This window comes from Vicia villosa, linkage group LG3, assembly GCF_029867415.1.
Source record: "Vicia villosa cultivar HV-30 ecotype Madison, WI linkage group LG3, Vvil1.0, whole genome shotgun sequence".
Classification (NCBI taxonomy): domain Eukaryota; kingdom Viridiplantae; phylum Streptophyta; class Magnoliopsida; order Fabales; family Fabaceae; genus Vicia; species Vicia villosa.
This window is the reverse complement of record NC_081182.1, coordinates 197,333,489-197,355,966: the sequence shown is the minus strand read 5'-3', so window position 1 is coordinate 197,355,966 and position 22,478 is coordinate 197,333,489. Positions and strand designations below refer to the sequence as shown.

At 37.1% G+C, this 22,478-nt stretch overlaps 1 long non-coding RNA gene across 2 annotated transcripts; it reads right to left on the bottom strand.

Moving 5' to 3' along the window:
- Nucleotides 1–2,882: 2,882 nt before the first annotated feature.
- On the bottom strand, nt 2,883–7,573 carry LOC131657089 (uncharacterized). Of its 2 annotated transcripts, none has more exons than XR_009300469.1 (3): nt 7,183–7,573; nt 6,615–7,067; nt 2,883–3,088 (listed from the first exon to the last, which is right to left on the bottom strand). It is a non-coding gene; the product is annotated as an uncharacterized LOC131657089 (long non-coding RNA). The 2 variants fall into 2 exon arrangements; XR_009300470.1 differs by having other exon boundaries at nt 2,883–3,085.
- Between the last annotated feature and the right edge of the window lie 14,905 nt (nt 7,574–22,478).

Below are 22,478 nucleotides of genomic sequence, written 5' to 3'. Positions count from 1 at the left end.
TAAATATTTCAGTTTTGCATTAAACACTAATATCATACCCACATATTTTGGTTGAAAATGTAGAAATTTCCTTGGCATTCGAAAACAAGTATCCGTGTAAAACCGATGAACATTGTCAGCAGTTCTGTGGTAAAGAGAAAGGACGATGTCTTGGCGGGACGTGTTGGTGTTTTTCTCCACCATCTTCCAATAGTATAATACCCCCAATTTTAAATTAAGTTGAATACTGAGATGTAATCAATATGTATGAATAAACTCATAATGTAAAAGAGTTTAATAACTATGTGCACTTTCGGCATAAAAAGTTTGACACTGGAAATTCATTATCATTATCAATTAATTATCATTATTTGTTTCTGTTTGTATTACTTTATAAATAGTTAAATTAAAATTTAAATTGATTATAACATCAAACGTTTATGAATAGTTAACTGTATAAAATTATTTTATACACTCAGTTTATTTCAATTAAATCCAACGCGTAAGATTATTTATAATTTTTTAAAATATTAAATTATTTTTTAATATTTCAATTTTATTTTTTTATTAAATATAACTACTTAAAATAACACGTGGTAACCACATCACTAAAAAAATTTAGAAGCCAATATATCTCTACCTTGTCATTAAATCTAGTGATTACTTTTCATGATTATTATAAACTACTACGTATGATGGATCATGATCCCCTGTTATTAAACTGCGTCCGCGGAACCTTTCTTTGAAAGTGATATGTTTTTAACAATGATATAAACTTTTGATGATGACAACTAATGTCCATTGACCAATCAAGCATAAGCGATTAAATGAATAAATATGCAAATTCAATCATTATTGTTTGATGGACTTGACTATCCGATAATGGAAATAAATAGGAATATAACTAAAGCATCCTCTCAAACACGGTGATTGGGGTGGAATTGAGAAGAATTGATCTTGCTTTACATATTGTTTATGATTGAGAACACATGAAGGTTAATCTTCAAATAGATACAAGGAGGTTTATAAAGACATCAACAAGAATGATTTTAAATTAAAGTTGGACAAGGCCACATTTCAACAGATTATTTTACTCCTCAATAGGGACAGCGAGGTTAGAATTTAACACATTTACAGAGAACTCGATAGAAGCGTCAATGCATTGGAAAGAATGAGAATCCATCATAATACCCGAACGATGATTTATGAAAGATGTCCATTGGAGATTCTTGCAATCCATAATTCTTGTTTATTTGGGGAACTATCCTCGAGTTTTCATGTTTAATTTGTTTGTTTTTTAGCTTTTACAACTCGCCTTTGTATCAAAATACATAACAATTATTTATAGTAAATTAACAATATTTTAAACTATTTTTATTCAAAAAGATAATAGTATCCTAATTTTTATTATAATAATTGTTAAGTATAGAGAACTAGATAACTATTTTTTTTCAAGTTGTCTAGGGACTGAAATTCACTTTTTAAAGATGAATAAGTGGGATCTCGTAGATTTGAATCCACACTCATATATTTGATTTAATAATATATATTTTATAATTTAAGTATAAATTATAATATATTATCAATTTATAAGATATCTTTTAATTTTTATTTAAAAGTAATAGCCCTAAATGTTACACCCCATACATAACTGACTAGTATATTATGCATGAAACGTTAAAATTGATATTGAGTATATACAAAAGCCAAAGTTACAAGATGATCCATATAAAATAAAACATGAAATTCTAATAAGAATTATAAAACATGTGTCTTGAATGAATCAGCACAGCGGAAAAAATAAGATCTGGTAAGGTCTTCGAGCCAACACCATTTCTAAATCTTCAATCCGAACCTGCTACGCTACTAAACTGCACCTGAAAAAGATAAGATGATTGGGGTGAGATTACTAAATCTCAGTGAGTTCTCATATCCTATGGGTTCACTCTCTTCTACAGGGTACATGAAATCAAACGGATTTACCAAGAATTTGGGTTTTCCTCACGGCCATGTACAAACACATAACAAGGAAACAATCCACATTGGAAGTCCCTTAACAAACCAATGGGATCAACAAACAATCACGAGTACCAATTTCCTCCAGAATAGATCTTCCGGGTTTACCTTCCTGCCTCCTTTCGAGCGCGACCCTCGAGGTCAGGTCTTATGGGTTTACCTACCTTTCTGCTCTCGGAAGCTGTCCTCAATTCACACAAAAAGTATGCTGACCCGTACCCGTGTACAAGGAATCCTGAAGTAGTAACAACCGGTCTACCTAGGCTGCACTACACACCCTCGGTGAGTCACCAAGTGCCTGTCGTCAAAAGACTCGCACAAGTCCATCGCAGATGAGTCGGATGAGTCCTACGTGGTGTTTCATCTGTGACGAGTACATCCGAACTAATTTGGGATCGAAGTGACATTGCTTATGTGGCGTTGTTGCACCCCAAAATTTAGCCCAAAGTTTGCTTCAACTAAAGTTCTCCAAGAACATGGATTAGGGTTTATTTCCCTATTCCGTGTGATGATAAAGAGGCCAAAGGAATATTGGAATGAAGCTTATTTATTCGATGAAAAGAAGGCGGTTTTTGGTTCTTAGTTAGATGGCTTTCATAGTTCATTGATTAAATAACCAAATGAAATTCATGGCTTAGAGTTTATTTCTCTAAATAATTAGTGAGCAATTGGTTTATTGAACTTATTTCATGGTTGGTAGTCAGATGTTCGAAGAGTTGATTCGTTCTTTAAAGATTTAAATTCATCCATAATCCCCATGACAAGTCTCAAAGCTACTTCAATATTCACTCATGAATCATTCAGACAATTCCCTTTCAAAAAACTCTACAACTCATCAAAATCCAAATGTCCGTCATAAAACAAAAGTATATTACAAAAAAAAAAGGCTTCATTCAAGTGTTCATCCAAATCCATTACAATACATGTCCATACAATTTGTCACAAAAATTGAATTACACAAAAATCCTAAACCTATTACATCATGTCTTCAAAACCATCTCACTTTCATCAAGCTCTAAGGGTGACCGTTGTAGCCCTTTACTCCAGCCGTCTTCACATCACGAACACCATCCTCCAACCATAATTCCACCTGCTGCAAAAAAAAACAAAAGCCATGAGCAATCCAGTTCAAAACTTCTGCAACATACAATCAGCAGCAACAATAACCAGTGTAGCAACCTGCCCTCAAAATGAAGGTTTAGAGTCGCCACCTATTCTGAAGGGCGAATAGGAAACCCTACGCAGTATAGAGATCAGGGTAAGATACTATATTCAGGTCGAGGGAAGGTGTTAGGCACCCTCAACCCTTTCCTAAAGGCTAATATTTCAAAGATAAAGGTTTATGGCAAGATTTATAGCTATGGAATTGAATAGGGGAAAAATTGAGATTTTAGGGAAGGGGACTCGCCTTGTTGCCAAGTGCCTATGTATCTCCTCATGGAGAATCAGAGTCAACGTAGTTCGGGGACAAGGTTGTACGCCTTAGAATTGAATTTGAATGTTTGAAGGCTTTTTGAATGGCCTATCGTAGTTTTGAATAAGGATGAAAATCCATAGTTTGAAATTTGTGGTTTTAAAAAGACAAGTGTTTTAAGAGTGGGCGTACAACCCTGATTTTAGTATGTCACCATTAACCGCAATAATCGATTGATTCAATTACCATAGTTAAAAGATTAGTAGTTGTATTGTTACCCCTCGTAATCGATTAATTCGATTAAAAAGAATAACGAATTAGAATGAGGAAAAAATAAAGGTTAATCATCGCAACTAATAAGATAGTTGAAACCGTTTAACCAAATAGAAATTAATTATATGATTTGAATTTAATTAATTTAAACAATTCGATTATTACCCACCGCGATTAATTAATTTAATCGAAGCGAATAAAATTCTAAGATTGTTTGGCTAAAAGCTAAGTTAGTTAGAAAACCCTAATCCTAATAAATTATTGAATTAAACCTAATTAAAATATCAATTTAATCTAATATTAATAATTAAGTAAATAAATAAATATATAGAAACCTGGATAGAAATCCTGTGTGGCATGCTCTTGTAGTCCCATGGTAAGGATGCAGCTGCTGTACGTTAGATTTGAGTCATAGGAGATCTTATGGTGATAACTGAGTGTGTATGGTGTGCATGAGAGGTCTGGATGCGCTGAATCTTATAGAAATTAACATATTAAAAACAAAATCTCCACCAGGAATCGAACCCTGATTTCAAAGGATGCAGCGTGTTTCCCATGGCCAAGTGAACTACATTGGTTAGTCGTACATAAAGTCAAATGAAACAAAGAAATAGGAAAACGGCACCCAAGTGGCAAATTCCACGCAGGTCAAACTGTGGGTCCCAGTAGCCTTTAGTGTGGCCACTCACGAAGGAGGTAAGTGGAGAGACCTTTTGACCGCCCAGTATATGCCAGCCACGCGTATCAAGAGAGATGAAGGAGTTTTGACCACCCAATGGGAGATTCTGAATGGGCCACGCGTGCATTGGCTGACCCTGCAACTCCATGCCGCCGCCGGTAGCGGCTCTTCCTTCTTCTCCGATGAGGAGACTTTGGCAATCCTATGATAATTGGCAAAAACAAAAAAACAAAGAACCCAGATATACTAATTTGATGGTTGCGGATGCAACGGTGGGGTTAGTTTCGACTAAAAAGCTTTGTATCGGCGGGTTCGACCATGACAACTCCTTGAGGTCCTTTAATGGTGTATTGCGGTCTAAGTCTCTAAACTTGCATATTGCACGTTGCATCTGGCCCAAATATGACCCTGATCATGAACAAACACACAAAACACGTTAATAATGCATGGAAATCGGAAAATGAATTCAAGAATTTTACCAACACCGGAGCCTTTGAAGGGAATGATTCAGTGACATTTTATGCTGATGTAAAGGCTTGGGATCGTTCCTCCCAACCTCCAGAAGATGAGTGCAGGCTTTAAATTCGCTCCAAGCAGCTATACATCAAGAAACCTTATGCCCTAGTTTTGGAGAAAATTTTGAATGTAGAAACCCTAGCTTTTTTCTCTCCAACTTTCGCCCCCTCTTGATCTTTAGGTCTTCTCCTTTTATATGAGAGTGAAATTAGGTTTTAATCTTGGTTTGAGATTGGATTATTTGATGACATGGAAATTTGAAAGGATTTGCATACAATCTTTCTTAATTTAGTCACAACACTATTTTATGCATATTTTCCTTTTAATCTCAGCCATTGGATTGGTTTAAATCAAGGGACAAATTTGGTGTATCAATCATATAATTATTTTATGATTTTTATTTGATTTTATTTGAATTTTAAATTATAAAAATCAAATATAAATAAATAAATATCATAATAATATATATTGATCATTGGGCCTCTTTTGGACTTAATATCACGTGGTCAAAACAAACATTAAGGCCCATTACTAAAAAATATCAAACTCTTCACTTGTTTTTCATGCATCTTCTCAAAATCGTCTAACTTTAACCATGCGTATCTCCCTCAATTTTAAACATATGAATGCATTCTAGGACTTTTTAGAAAGCCCTAAGAGTCCTCTAAATGCCCTTTTTGATTTCATCTTGATTGAACCTTCCATGCTCAAGTTATGAGCTTTGACCCAAAAGGTGTTTTTATTGACTTTTAAAAGGGACATGTAAATGTTTTTGTCCATACCTCCCAAATGGTGCATTTCTTGATTTTGGGCCCAACATCAAAGTTGTAGAGGATGAAATTTCCTTGAGAATAGGCTTTGGTTGGGGAATTTTTTATGCTCCATGTGGGAGTTATGCCCAGTCAAAGTTGTGTTGACTTTCTCCTATAAAAAACCCTAATTTGAGCCTTTAAATTTGTTCATCTCTGAGTTTTTATTAATGGATCATGATCAACCTTCGATAAATTGATGGATATAGCCTCACATACCTGATGTTGACCAAAAATCTTGATGCTTGACTGTATTTTGACTATAGTTGACTTTTAGGTCAACATAGTCGATCATTGATCATCTGAGCCATTGAATGAGCAATTCTTGGAATATAAGCTTGAATTTTGACATGGAGGTCCCTTGATACATGTGAGCCACATTGGGATCCATTTGAGACTTTAGACACTCAAATTCCTCTGATAACCTGCAAGCCCTAATTTTGAGACCCTCGGTTAGGAGAGAGTTGCTTGAGAAGAACCCCTGAGCCTTGAGTTATTGGAAATGAAAAGAGGAGGGCAAATTTTAGGGTATGACAACCAGATCAATCCACATATCAGCCCCTGCATAAATCACCCCAAACTCCAAACAGTTTCAAACCTACAAAAAATCCAGCAAAGTCATAAACCACATAACCACCAAAACAGGATTCATAACTGTCTCAACCAAAAAACAGAACTCTAACTGAATCCCTAACTTCCTAACTAACTTATAACAGTTTTCTAACTAACCAATAACTACCTCTTAACCTCCTAACCGATTCTATTACTGTCATAACATCCCTAACTAACAAAAACCTAATAGAAAATAACAGATTGGTAACAGAATTATCTCACTAACCGATTCAGTTGTAAGCATAACAGAAGAGCAATTGCAAGAGATTGATAACAGAGATCAGAAGAGTTCAACAGAAATTAGAAGAAAACTCACTTCTATAAATCAGAATCTCTTCCACCATTGTTGCTCTCTTCACTTCATCACTCTCTTCACTTCATCACTCTCTTCTCTTCATCACCCCCTTCACTTCCATTCCTCCACCATTTCCATCTTCACCATTCATCTTCATAACACTTCTCCCTCCATCTTCAATCTTCTTCTTCAATTCATCATTCTCCTTCTCCAATTATCTCCACCATCTTCCACAATCCATAATCTATCTTATTCTTCCTCAACCCTTGATTCAACCATCAAACAGAACCTCTCTCTCTTCCATATCCATCGATTTCACTCACTCTTCAATCACCTTCTTCAATTTCCAACAGAATCGGCAATCTCTCCAATCCTCTCTTCAACAAAATCAGGAAATCATCGTCCAATCTTGACCCCAACACAAACTTCCGCAACTTCAACATTATTCACCATCATCAAAGCTTCAATACACATCTTCATAAATCGCCAATCATTCATCATCAACAACAGAAAAGAAGAGAGTCAGAAGAGAAGAATAAGGGCCTCAGAACAGGAAACAAAAAGGAAATTTGAAAGGATCGGGACTCACCAAGAATTCATAACAAACTTCAATCATCATCATTATCACTCCAATCGCGGTGCTTCACTATAATCGTCTCCAATCATTCAATCTCCAAAAGAACTCACTTTTTTCCAATCGATCTTCAATCCATAATCAAAGAAGGTTTTCTCCAAATTGCGTTCAATCACTATCGTAATCAACAACTTTGATGTCGCATCGACCTCCACACAAACTGCAACCATTCCACAGTGAGTTCATGAGCGTCGGGCAGATTCGAAAGCGAGAGAAGGAGACGAAGAGGTGAGCAGAGAGGTAAACAGAGGGATCAATTGGAATGGTTTCGCCGCCGTTGCTATGAGCGAGGTTGAGAAGAAAATCCCAATCGCCACAACCATGTACGAACCCTAATCCCTTTCAATATTCTTCCTTTTTGTTTTTTTGATTAATTGTTTTTTATTTTAATTCTTATTCTGAAAGAACATTTAATTGGATCAGTACACAAAACCTGTTGGGCCTTCCACCAAATTTTCTATTGACCACACTCCCCCATCGAGGCCCATGCACCACCTGTTTTTGGGTGCTAGTGCTGAATGCAAAAACACCACCCCTGGGCCTGATCACTAATCACACACCCCCACATCCCATAGTTCCTTTTTGTAAATAATTTATGAAACAATAAGAAAAAAACCTTGTTGGGCCAACACCCTGGGCCCAGTGCTTGCTTACTTCACCATTTGATTCAATTCACACCCCCTGGTTCTATATTTTTATTAGTGAAATCTAGATTTTTACTTAGTTTTTTTTTACCTTTTCTCTTATTAAATAAAATGCTAATTTTCTTCCTTTTATTTTTAGACCTTTAAATACAAATTTTTGACACATAAAAATGGTTACTAAAAAATATTAGTTTTAGACTAATTGTTTTAGTCTTTTCGCTTTCATGAAAATCAATAAAAATAATAGTATCTTTAGCCCATTTTTGTTCTATATTTTTGACTTGTTATTTCATGCTTGTGTGTAATTTTGTATCATTGCCTATATTGATTTTTGCTTGTGGTTATGATTTCATTTGTATATTCCTTTAAATCTTAGGACCTATAATTTTCACATAACCTTTAGGTTAGCCTTTTCCCTTAAAAACCCTAACACTTTAGGTAGAAACCATGATAACATTAGGATCTAGAAATTCCCTTTTAAACACTTAGGCTAGTTACTTCATTTTAGGCTAGTTTTCTTTTCCTTTTTTCTTTTCAACTTTAAAACATTTAATAAAGGAAGAGGCAGATCATACTTCACTAAAAGTGGGAGAGAAATGAGTGGGATTTATTCCCTAATCTGTTTCTCAATCACTTAGTGAGAGAGAAATGAGTGGGATTTATTCCCTAATCTGTTTCTCAATCACTATATGATGGGAGAGAAATGAGTGGGATTCATTCCCTAATCTGTTTCTCTACCATTATACACTCTTATGTGATTCAACTCGCAGATTAATTCCCCTTAAAAAACATCTATCAAAAACATTTAAAATACTTAATAAAGGCTCAGACCTAAAATGAGTAATGAAGTGGTGCGAACCCTTGTATTGGGTTTTGTTCATCATGAAGTTACATAAAAAACACAAACCAATCTTCTCTCTTCTCTCTCTTGCCTTCAGGGCATTCATTCCCTTAATCGGACACGTTATTTCCGCTCCATTCCCAGCTTAAGACTCCAGAGGTCGAGCAGCGGAGTGCGAATGTAACCGTCACTAAAAAACACAAAAACAAACAAAAACTATTGAGCCGAACTACGGCGCTCTGATTCCTGAAAAGGATACGTAGGCATTAGGTCGCGGGGCCTAAGCGAGCACAATTATTTATAAACCTTTTTTTCCCCGTGTTTCTTTTTCTTTCATTTGCATGCATTCCCTTAGTAATTAAGCTTTAGATTTATACACCCTTAGAATAGAATAAACATAAGTGGATCCTGTGGAGTACCACAGACGTGAGGGGTGTTAATACCTTTCCCTTGCGTAACCGACTTCTTACCTGATCTTTGGTCGCAAGACCTTTTCTTATCCTTTATTTATTCTAGGTTTTCTAATATTCCTTTCCCTCTTTGGGATAAATATATTGGTGGCGACTCTATTCATTTTCGCGAGTGTGCGAGAGGCGTCACAACCACGTCAATTATCTATACGCAGATGGGCTCGCAAGTGTGAAAATGCCTGATGACTGAACAAGCCCATTCGGTTAGGAGCCTAGAGATGTAGCCTACGTGGCACCACTAGAGGTGAGTTATCCAAGTGATATGGCCTAAATGGAATCACTACTCCACCATACCAAGAACGCCAGGTGTATTCTGCAAGTGAGACACGCCTCAAGGACTCTCACAAGTACACGTGAAATGGTAGCTCAGGTGTGTTAGTTGTACCAAGAACGCCAATATGTATCGCCAAGTGGGAAACACCTTTTATAGGCCTTCACAAGCATATCGTAATGGTAGCGTTGGAAACAAATCTGTCCACAATGGTGCCTTACCACCTAGTAATTTGGCCTACTTCGATTCTAGCATACTATACACATTCCATACGCAATAATATACACAACTGAATGTTCAACCTGAACGAACAGAGAAAACAAGTCAATGATCAATCATGGTATTATATGTATCATCCAAGTATACATAAGTCTTAACCATAAACATACTTGTAATCCCATTATCATACCATGTGCTCCATCTTATAAAAGCATTAGCCAAGCAAAATAAGATAGTCATATATAATTTGTACAAAAACCCATTATCATGGATTACATGCATACATAATTATATAAGATCTATTTCGGTATCACACATATTGTTTTACCCTTCAAAAAAGCATCTGATTTATTAACAACAGTCGGGGAGGAGTTTGGTTCTCACTACGAAACAAAACTGCACTCAAGGGAAGAAAAACAACATTATGCATCAAACAGCATCCGCTAAGCAACCATAGTCCGCTTAGCGGGCTCGCGATATTTTTGAATTTGCAAACACCATTCGCTAAGCGACTTGGATCCGCTTAGCGAGCTAACAATATTGCAGAAAAATGTAGGACGTATCAGAGCTATAATGGGGTACTCTAACCCCTCCAATACCACCTGCATGTGACGATTAGAGCAAATATATCCAGCAATAACATGGAGTGACCGTTCAAGACAGTCACTAGATCTTATAGCCATTGAGAGGCCAATCGAACGCATGCTACTGAAGTTGTCCTTCGTATGAGGGATGTGATTTTAGAAATATAATCCCTACAGGCTAGGGAACGCGTAGATGTAAGCACATGGTGACTATTCAAGGTAGTCACTGGATCGCATGGCCATCGAGAGGCCAATCGACGTGCGTAAACGAAGATGTCCTTCGTGGGAAAGACACGTAGTTGTAAAAAAAAAGATATAAAAGGAAACTCCCTACAGGTTAGGGAGTGCGTAGATGCAAGCGCGGAGTGACCGTTCATGACAGTCATTAGGTCTCATGGCCATCGAGAGACCAATCAACGTGCATAAATGGAGGTGTCCTTCGTGGGAAGGACATGGTCTTAGAAATGGGGTCCCTGCAGACCAGGGAACGCGTAGGAATACCTGCAAAATTAAAACGCAAGACATTCATAGTATATAAATTGAAAACATATGATAATAAGCACATAAGCACATAAGCCCTAGGTTCATAGGTCCGACGCAACGGCTTAGGGTGCCTACCCTTCCCATTGGTATGTTCTAGAAGGTCTCATGGGGTCGTTCGTAGCCGCCGAGACTTTTTGTCTCTTTGGATTTTAGAACAACTCATTTTATCCATGAGGTTCGAATTTTAGGGGTAGGTTCCTAGAGAGATCAGCTAAATACCCAGTCCAGCCCTCAACAAGGTCGAGCCTCGTATCAGACCTTTCCGAATACTTAACCGATTCTGAGTAGAATTATAACAAGACTCGTAGGCGATGTAGTTCCCCTCTGGTCTTAATTATAATTCCCACGCTTAGGTTTAACAACAATTTATATACAACCCAAGAAGTGCAGTAAAATAGCAAATATTCACGTAAACAAATATTTAATTAAATTATTGTAAATAAATGTAATTGCTGTGAATAATTGAAATTGCAAGTAAATAATTGAAATTGCAAGCAAATAAATAAATAAATAAAATTTAAATATTTACAATAAACCATAAACCCTAAAATGGCGAATTAGCCAAACCCTAAAATTTTTGCCGAAAACCTAAATGATTCGCCAAAACCTAAACCCTGCCAAAACCTCGGAGCATAATAATTCACCATTAATGATTAGTCCCTAGCAAGGTCGCCAGCTGTAGCAACCTGCCCTAAAAATTAAGTTTTAGAGTCGCCACCTATTCTGATGGGCGAATAGGAAACCCTACGCAGATATGAGATTCGGGGTAAGTTATTATAATCAGGTCGAGGGAAGGTGTTAGGCACCCTCAACCCTTTCCTAAGGTTTGATCTTAACATAAAGGTTTATGGCTAAAATTATAGAGGTTAATAGCTAAGGAAATGAATAGGGTGAAAATTGAGATTTGAACTAAATTGAGGTTTTGAGGGAGGGGGACTCGCCTTGGTTATCCAAGTGCCTACGTATCTCCTTAGCGAGAATCAGAGTCAACGTAGTTCGGGCACAAGATTGTACGCCTTTAAATTAGTATGAGGTTGTTTGAAGGCTTTTTGAATGGCCTATCGTAGTTTTAGAAGTTGTGGTTTGAAAGACATTTTGAATTGCCTGATTGAAAAGGATGAAAATCCGTAGTTTTATTTGAAGTATTTTGAATGTTTTAGATTTGAGCGTACAACCCTGATTCGATATGTCACCGTTAGATGCGATGACCAATAGATTTGGTCAGTATAGCTAACGGATTATGGGGCATTGCTGGTTACTCAGATCGATAGATTGATCGTCGCGGGCAGCAAATTCGATGTGTTTTAGATTTTGTATATTTTTTATGTTTTATTCTTTTATCTCTCGTCTAATGCGACTAATAGCTTTAGTCGGGTCGAGGAGAGAATTATTCAAGAATTACTTAAATTAATATTTTTACCCAAATGGTCATGGGATTGGGCAACCCCTAATTTCTTACCCCTTTATAGGGCTTTACAGGGTTTTTTTGTGGTTTTTTTGTAATTAAAACTAATTAAATAATTAAGTCGAATAATCAGGGGAAAACAATCGAGAGAATAATCCTAAGTAATTAATCCTAATTATATACCTAATCCTAATTAAAATAAACTAATTGAAATAAATATATTAATTAGTATTTAATCTAACTAAATAAATAGTACATAAATAAATATATTATATAGAAAACCTAGATTTTAACCTGGATTTTCATCCTGTGTGGCAGCTCTGTGATGGTGTACCATGGGTATGCATATTCTGAGCTCTCAGATCCAGGTTTGTGACGATCCAACGGTATGGATCTGAGGATGCGTGATGAGCGTACGCGCGCCTAGTGTATTGGATTGGTGGATGCGTAATTTGTAAAAAAACGTACCTTGGCCAGGATCGAACTGGCGTTTTGGAGGCCATTATCATACTTCGCCATTGAACCAAACGCTTCAAGTTGTCAGTTAGTGGAATCAAATTAAATATGAATAGAAAACGATTTTTAAATGTTGAAATCAAGAAGCAAGCATGCGCCCCCTTCTCTTCTTCTTCCTCGCGATTTTTCTGGAAACACAGAACCATTAGGCAACGCTTCTCACACGTTGCCGTAGGCCTGCAAAACATCCATGTCGTCACATATGTTAAATAAACACCAATTAAAAGCCCAGACTAACCATACGTAACCTCACGAATTCAGTAGCGTCAATATTTTAGACCGATTTCGTCCCAAATAAAATTCATCCACTTCGTCCCAAATAAAATTCGTCCCAAATAAAATTCGTCCCAAATAATATTTTAGAATACAAAAGCACGAATTTAATTTAATGAAGACAAATAAAAATTTTGATAATTTTTTTGGAATTTTCTGACACTATGAAAATAGTAAAATATTAATTTAAAATAGAAAAAAAGAGGAATTTGCGATTTTTAGGGAAAAAATCGGAGCAAATCGAAACAATAGGTTTCAAAACTTACCTGATAGGCTGGAAAACTTACCGCTGTTTGTAACTGGTATTGCAACCCTGAAAATCAACAAACACAACAAAAAACAAGAAAATGCTAGCAAGAACCCTATACCTATGACTCTAAAATTAGTTAATAACAACAAGAATCCCCGACAACAGTGCCAATTTAATCCGCTGTCGCACACGGATCAAAACGAGTAACTTTTGAAAATATAGTGTAACGGTAACGACAACTCGGATATCATTCTCACAAGGATTCTTGTAATATTATCATCCAATAGAAGTTTCAATTGGGGGGGTTTTAAGATTCGATTTAGGAATTTAAAACAAAATAAGCGAATAAATTAAGTGATTATAAAATAAGCTGAAACGACAATTTGCTGATTCGGTTCCTATCTATCATTGATTATTGTAATTCCAACCTCCTAAGCGGATTAGCTATTCATATTCGATTATAATATCCATTGACAAGCGCAATTGATAATATAAGTTGTATGTTCCTATTATCCGAATTAAGCTAACGTGATTAAGTTTCATGAATTAAGGAAACATGAATTAAACGGACACGATAATGAATTAAGCATGAAGGTGTTTTGCATGTTGGCTGCATTATTGGTAAAACATACTTGGTTAATTGTGTTTATGAAGGTTGCATATATGTGTGGAGCTAATACATGTTTTGTAAGGAATGTCATGATCGATGTCATGACATCCATGTGTGACAGCAGGAGCCGTTATTATATGTTAATTGTGTTTCCTGATTTATCCTTTTTATCAGTTTAGGAAACTTTTTATTGAGTGCTGTATATTTGGTTAAGAAGATCCTATTGACAGCACATTGTGTAAAAGACAGTTGACGTGTGAATTAGGTTAACTTTGTTAACCCTAATGTGTTACTAAAAAACCCAAGGCCCAAGATTGCTTATAAAAAGACCTGCAATCCTAATTTGGAACGCAGACAGAAGATTGTATTTGTGAAGAACGGCTGTTTTGTAACTGTCTCTTGTGAACCAAACAATTATCATGTTGATAATTGTTGTGGAGTATTTTATTCGTGACTGTGTATTGTGAAGAACTATTAATTTGTTTCTTGTGATACACGCTATTATCTTTGATGATTGCGTTGGAGTTAGTTTATGTATAGTTGTGTCACTCTAAGCTTTTAAGCATGAGTGTGTGTCTCTTGATTGGAGCTTTTAAGCAGATCAAGGTGTGTTTTTGAAGTGTGTCTTCTATCTGTAATTGTTTATTGTGTATGTGTATCACTGCTGTGATTGAGGGGGAGTGGAATGGAGATATTCCATATCTAGGTAGAACCTAGGTAGAATGGTCATTGGGTAGTGATTAAGTGAGAAGTTGTAAACTGGGAGTTTAACTCTGAATTAATACTGCTAATAGTGGACTTCATCCCTGACTTGGTAGCCCCCATAGTAGGTTGTTTGAACCAAACCGGGTAAAAAAATTTGTGTGTTCTTTATTGTTTTATGTTGTTTATTATTATTGTCTGTGCTGCGTAATTGTGGATGTCATAACATCCAGTTTGACATCGAGCGTGTATTACTAGAATTTTCAATTGGCATCAGGGCAGGCACCCTGGCTGTTTACATCTAGGTAAGATATAGGGATAACAAAATTCTGGTACTATGGAGAAGGAACTGTTAGTGTTTGGAAACAGACCACCTATCCTGGATGGCTCTAACTATGACTACTGGAAACCTCATATGGTAGCAGTCATTAAGTCAGTGGACAGCAAGGCCTGGAGAGCTGTTGAAAGTGGATGGAAACATCCTGAGAAAACTCTGGAAGATGGAACAACTGTTCTAATTCCTGAAACACAATGGAGCAAATCTGAAGAAGAATTAGCGTTGGGAAATTCCAAGGCTCTGAGTGATTTGTTCAATGGTATTGACAAAAACATCTTCAGACTTGTACAACACTGTGAGCTGGCTTAAGAAGCTTGGGATATTCTCAAAACAACACATGAAGGTACGTCCAAGGTAAAGATGTCGAAACTTCAAACACTTACCACTAAGTTTGAAATCTCAAGATGAAAGAGGATGAAACCTGTCATACCCCAAATTTGTCCTACCCTTTTCAATATTAACTGGCTTAGACTTTGCATTCATGTACATACCTCCATTAGGTCATCATCATATTGTACATAACTCATGCATTCATTGATCAAAAAAAATTTGCATTGGAACAAGGATCTTGGAAGCTAGGGTTTTTTATGGTCGTTCATTGTGGGTTTCTTTCTCTTAAAGCTACAGGGTTTCTTTTCTATGAAGATTCATCAAGGGCAAGAGGACTATGGTTCTTATGCACAGTGTCTACAACTGTTAATTCAATTGAGATTCAATGATTTTCAGGTCAAGGCGTTCTTATGTGCTTCAATTCTTATCTTCCTCAAGATTTCCTCAAAGAATTGTTGTTATGCTAGATTGAAGTACAATGCACGTCATGGTGTGAGAGTTAGACCTGTGGGTTCATTGTGTCCAATGCTCCGTTATACTTGCAATTTGTTGGTGGCTTATCGTACAAGTTTGGTTTGAATTAAGGAATTAAAGTCCAAATGATGTGATGGTGAATTCGATTTGATGATCTAATTGTTCCTATTATTCATATTTTGCTCAATACGTTTGTTCCTTAAGGACTCAAGTCAATTTAAGATCTGTGAGTGCTATCCGAAGTTCATCCAAGTTTGTTATCATTTTAAAGTGCCACGCTTCATCTATCATTCAAGAATAAGGGAATTCATGTGCATGGGTTATTTTGAGTTCAAACTGTCAACTTTTGGATAATTTCAAATATTCCTTGTTGGCAATGCAATTTAACATGGATTTGAGAATTGAAGATTGAATTTCCTTATGGGGGAAGAAGCATTAAAATGGGCAGAAGTTACTGATTCAATGAATTACAAAAGTTCTAAGTCTAAGAGATTACAGTCACAATACAAATCCAAATCCATTACAAAATTACACAAAAACAAATCATAAACTAATCCCCATGTTGTTTAAGCTCCACACCCACCACCCTCTACAAGAACTTCCACACCTGCAATAGAAATCTTCCATTTAATAAACTTCCTTCTTTCTCATTGTGCCAGCCGGTGGAAAGCTCCTAATGGTCAGATTGGATTGCTTGTGCTTAAATCATTATCCCTTCATGGTCACTTTGCATTGCTTCATCCTGGAAATCGAGCTGTCTTTCGATGAGGAAAGAGTCCCACACCAAAGCATGCTGCTTCCTGCAAATTAAAACAAGACCAGCATGAATCAAAAAGCAGTCCAGACATGGTATTATCATACAAAATCAATGTGCATATTTCTACACTCTACATGAAAACAGTTTCAGCACTATTCAGTCCAAGCTCACAAATTTCAACCATACCTACATAAAAGGAAACCATCTCAAAACAGTACCTAACAACCATGCCATTCAGTTTACAGTTCCTGACAGTTCCGACCTTTCCAATCTTCACTAACAGGTTTCTACGAAAAAACCTCATGATAGACAGATTAGTCCATTTGACATTGCAGTTCCTAATGTTTACCAAGCAATTAACTTCAATTCAAACGAATCTCAAACTATAGCAGAGTCTAACAGAAGATAACTAACATATAACCAAAAAATAGAAAAAATTCCCTAACTGTCCTATAACCTCATAACAGAATTCACTAAAAATAATAACCATAACATAAACTTCTAACATTCATACCTATTCAATTACTAACAGTAGCAGAAATCAATATACAACCCCCGCATCATACAAATCCATCAGTTCAAATTCAAAACACAGTTCACATATTCAAATAACTCCTAACAGTGTGTAACCAACTTTCAAAACCAATTTCAAACCTATATCTAACTAACAAAACCTATCCTAACAACCTCCCAACCAATTCTCAAACTGTCAAAACAGAATTACAACATCCCAATCAACCCTACTTCTCTCCATCAAGTCTCAAAATAACAGAAAACTGAACTTAACTAACTTCACTCACTGAGTTGGGCTGAGTCAACAAACTGAGTCAAACCTAACCGAATCCGAGCCTGTCAATAACTAACTCCGACCCTGACTCCAAACCAAGCTCTATCCGAACCTCACTCTCTCTGCAACCTATATAAACTGCTTCACCTCTCAGATTCAAATACACGCCATTCTCACACTTCACTCATCATCATCTTCATCTCTCAATCATCTTCTTCATCACTCTTCACGTACATACACCTTCATTCCACAGACGCCACTTTCCATCACCTTCATACTTCAACCTTCACCTTCATGACCTTCATCATCATCATCTTCTTCTCTCTGCACTCTCTTCCCCTCTCAGATTTCACACTCTCTCTGCAACAAAACCTTCTTCACCCTCCTTCTCACAAAAGCTCCTTCGATATACCTCTCAGAGCTTCGCACTGAAGCTCCGACGAGGTAGAGCTAGACCTCACTCATAGCCTTCATTGAATCTCTCTGCGCTCAACAATTCATCGGCAACAATGCCACACGCACTCACGAAGAAAAACGCAGAAAATAAAACAGATAGAAGAAGAAGAGCAAATCAAGAAAACAGAAGAAGAAGAAGAGTAGAGGAAAAAGAAGCGAACAAAAAGAAAAGAACAGAGTCCTTACCTGGATTTCGCGGTGGTCGGGAATCTCCGCCATCGCACCGGAAACTCAGGCCGCCTTAAACAGGTTCCTTACATGTTTTATAGTTCTTAAGCTTCGCATTTTCATCAGCTCATAAGTCACGTTGCTTCAATTTTACGAATCCGTGCATAAATCTTCGAATTTAGCTTTTAGGGTTCCCAACTTGAACTCCTTGATCCCGCTTCCTGAGTAAGAATCTTTGAAATCTAAGTTCATATTGGTGTTTAGGGTTAGAATTGAAGTAGGATTGATGTATGAATTTCGTTGATTAAAGGTTAGGGATGGTGGTTTGCGGTGGCACTTCGTTGCCGGAAATCGCATCGAAAGAGAGAGAGGGATAAGGATAAGAGAGACGTGAGGATCTAACAGGAGATGAAGGGTCACACGCGTTTAGCCACAAAACGCACCGTTTGATTAATTTTCTTATTAATTTCTTTTTTTACCTTAATTCAATAACTGAAAAAGATACAAAAAATCTGAATTTTGATCATGCCCTGGGCCCATCACCATCTCTTGCCACAAAAAAAAACTGAAACGAATTGTAACGAGCTTTTGGGTCCGTCATGAATCGCTGCTGGTACCCCCAGGCCCAATCATACGAATTTTTCTGGCCATGATTGAAACTGAAAAAAAAAAAAGATCATCATGGGCCTCTCTGTGTGGGCCTGCGCCTTCATCACTCTCTGCACCACCATAATTCAATTTACACCCCTCTGAAGTTGTATTTTTGCAAGTATTAGGTCCTTTTCTTTAGTTTTTTTTAAAGTTTTTTAGGTTGTAAAAACAATAAAAAACATGCTTTCCTAAATAGATTTTAGTTGATTTTTAGAGTTAATTACTAGATACTTTTAGGTCCGTTAACACTCTTTTAACAATAAAATCAATAAAACTTGTTAGATTTTTAGGTCACTTTTAAGTTTAATTTTAGTCTTGGAATTTCCTCATAAAAATAGTAGTTAGTTTAATTTTGACATAATTGATAGAATTTACTTCATAAAAACCATATAAAAAATAGTTGTATTTTTTAGCTTAATTTTGCACTAATGCTTGAATTGCTTTTACACTATTTCCATGTTCCCTTTAGAATTTAGTTATCATAATTTTAGGCTAGATTTGTACATAAACAATAATGACAATTAGGCTAATAATTAGGCTAGTCTCCCCATTTTCATTCTTTTTCTTTTACAACATTAAAACATCTAATAAATACTCAAATAAAATCCCTCTAAAAAATACAAAGAAAACACTTTAAAAAACATTAATAAAAAAGTGAAAATCATTAAAAAGGGAATGGAAGCTTGAATCACCCTTGCTTTAGGGAATCATTCAAGTGCTTGGATCTCCCTTGCTTTAGGGTTCCATTCGGGCGTAAGTTCCCAAATTCTAAAAGACACAAACCAAAGAGTAACTCGTGTTTCCCTTGCTTTAGGGATTTCCTCGAAACACTCAAACTCTCTCTTTCTCTCCTTTCTTAAGGGCATTGTTATCTCCGCTCTATTGCATCCTAGGTCGATCCCTTATGCAAGAGCGCGAGCGTTAACTCCGCCCAACTAAAAAACACAAAAACAAACAAAACTATGGAGCCGAACTACGACGCTCTGATTCCTGAAAAGGATACGTAGGCATCAAGTCGCGGGGCTTGAACGAACACAATTGTAAATATTCCTTCGTTTCCCCGTATTTCTTTTTGCATTCATTCGCATGTAGACATAGACATAGTACACACCCTTTAGATAGAAACAAACATAGGTGGATACCATCGAGTACGATGGGCGCGAGGGGTGCTAATACCTTCCCCTTGCGTAACCGACTCCCGTACCTAGATTCTCTGGTCGCAAGACCCTGTTCCTTCCCTTGTTAGGTTTTCTGATATTCCTTTCCCTTATGGGATAAATATATTGGTGGCGACTCTGTTCATTTTTCGCGAGCGTGCGACAGCTGGCGACTCTGTTGGGGACTACCTAAGCGAGTCGATCCTAGCCTTTGTTTGTTTATTTTATTGGGTGTTTATTTGTTTTTTTATGTCTATATATTGTATATATGTTTGCATGTCTATTTTCTGCTTGCATATCATGTTTATTTCTGCTTGCACATCATGCATCTGGACTATATTATGGGTCCCCGTGGGGGCCACATATTTTTCTGCTTTGTTTTGCAGGTGGGGGGTTTGTCTGAGGTAAAAGGCCCACTACCAAGGCCAGTGACACATAGGATTAGCGTGGATGCTCATGTTGACTCCCGTGGCTCTTGCTACGATCGAGCTTGATATGGGGTACCACAACTGGGTGAGATTCTTTCATGGAACACTGTGTCTGGAACGCTTGTTGCCTCAAACACTTTGTACCCCGTGGGAACTGTAGACCCTGGTGACCATTAGGGACCACTTGTCCGTGTCTAGACTTCATACCTGTGAGATTGAGGTGGGGCAGGAAACCTTGGCTCCTACATACCTTTGGCTCTTCACATTTGAGGTCGGACCTTTATTTGGTCTGTTCTCATGGTGCTTGATATTCTGGTATTCAAAAAAGGCGTCGAACCTTTGATCCTGTGACATTTGGCCTGCAAGGAGGTTTTATATCAGTCATTCAGAGGATTGTACATATGCTACTAAGATTATATGGACCTCGATTCCGCGCTTTTTGCATTGCATAACATCATTAATTTATCCACTTCACTTGTGGGGGATCCTAAAGTCTATTTCCAAAAAAAAAAAGAGAAAAAGAAAAAAGGAAATAGAAAATCAGAAAAAGAAGAGAAAAGATACTCCATACAAAAAAAGGGCTTTGATTCCAAAAGAAAAAAAGAAAAATAAAAGTGTGTGAAAGGACTTTAGGATCCCTTGGAAATGAAACATTGCATTCATATCATCACGCATTCCATGGTTCCGTATCAGAAGCTAATTGGGGTCCCTTTCAATTCAGATTTCTGCTTCATCAACGAAACTGACTTCCCTACATCTGTATCATACAAGGATTAATCAGAGGAGAATCATGGACCGTCTTGAACAAAATCAGGCTGAACTTCGTAAGGACATGGATGCTATGAGTGAGAGGATGACCCAACTCTTGGAGACTCTCCAAGCTGTTATTCAGGGGAAAGAAGAGCTCAGACAAAGCGTTGTTAAGTTGACTAATGGTACTCCAACTACTGTTGCTAATGGGGGACCAAAACCCGTGCATGTGGAAATTCCTAATAAGGAGGATTCACACCATGAGAACGATTCTGAACTTGAAGCTTTCAAGTTCCCGATCGAGGAAAATGAGAGAAAATTCCATCTCCTGGAAGAAAGATTGAATGCTTTAGAAGGTCGAAGCTCCTCTGATTTGAATGCTATTGATTTGTGCCTAGTGCCTGATATCAAGATTCCTGCTAAGTTCAAAGTCCCCAGTTTTGAGAAATACAAGGGTACCACTTGTCCGATGAGTCACATCAAGGTATTTTGCAATAAGATGGCTCCGTATGCAGAAAATGATAAGCTTCTAATGCACCTCTTTCAGGATAGCCTAAGTGGGGCATCCCTTGAGTGGTATACACAACTTGAACGAACCCATGTCCGCACTTGGGATGAACTAGCAGAAGCTTTTCTCAAGCATTACAAGTACAACAGTGACATGGCTCCTACTAGACTACAACTCCAAAGTTTAACTCAGAAGGTTGATGAGTCTTTTAAAGAGTATGCACAGAGATGGAGAGAATTAGCTTCCAGAGTCCAACCTCCACTCTTGGAAAGAGAGCTTGTAGACATGTTCATGAATACTCTGAAAGATCCTTATCTGAACATGATGATTGGATGTGCCTCCTCCGAATTTTCAAATTTGGTTGTCGTGGGAGAACGAATTGAAAACGCCTTAAAGATGGGTAAAATCCAAGATATGGCCCATGCTTCCGAATTCACAGAAGAAGAGAAAAGTGAAACAAATGCAATTTCAGAGAATAGAGAAGAAGAACTCCCTGCTTATCCTCAGGTTCATGTTCTTAACTATCACCAAAATTACCAACAACAAGGTTCACGAAGGCCGAGAAGACCACCAAGAAAGATTGACCCGATTCCTATGACTTATAGTCAACTGCTCTCTCATTTACTCAATGAATCTTTGGTCGAACTAAGGGAGGCTAAGCCCCCTCCAACACCGATTCCTCAAGGATATGACTTAAATGCAAAGTGTGAGTACCATTCTGGAGCATCTGGACATTCAACTGAGGATTGTAATATTTTGAGACACAAAGTCCAAGATCTCATTGACTCCAAAGAGATATCATTCACTCCAAATGGTCTTCACATAAATTGAAAGGTTCATGGGGCTCTCGATTGAGGGATAAGCAAGACGTACTCTTATCTTGAGCATTGCATCACTCGCATTGCTCGAACCCCTAAAGTGAGGCAAAAATTTACAAATCCTGGGTGACTTTGTTGGAGTTTTCTTTTAAAGTAATATGAAGAGTTTAGAAGGAACTGCAAAAAGTAGTCAAGATCAACAAGTCCAGACGGAGTCAAGCCTCCTCAACAATGGCAATCATCAATTCATTTCTGCATTCTCATTTGTAGTTTTCCTTGTTTTGTTAAATGTTTCTTTCATG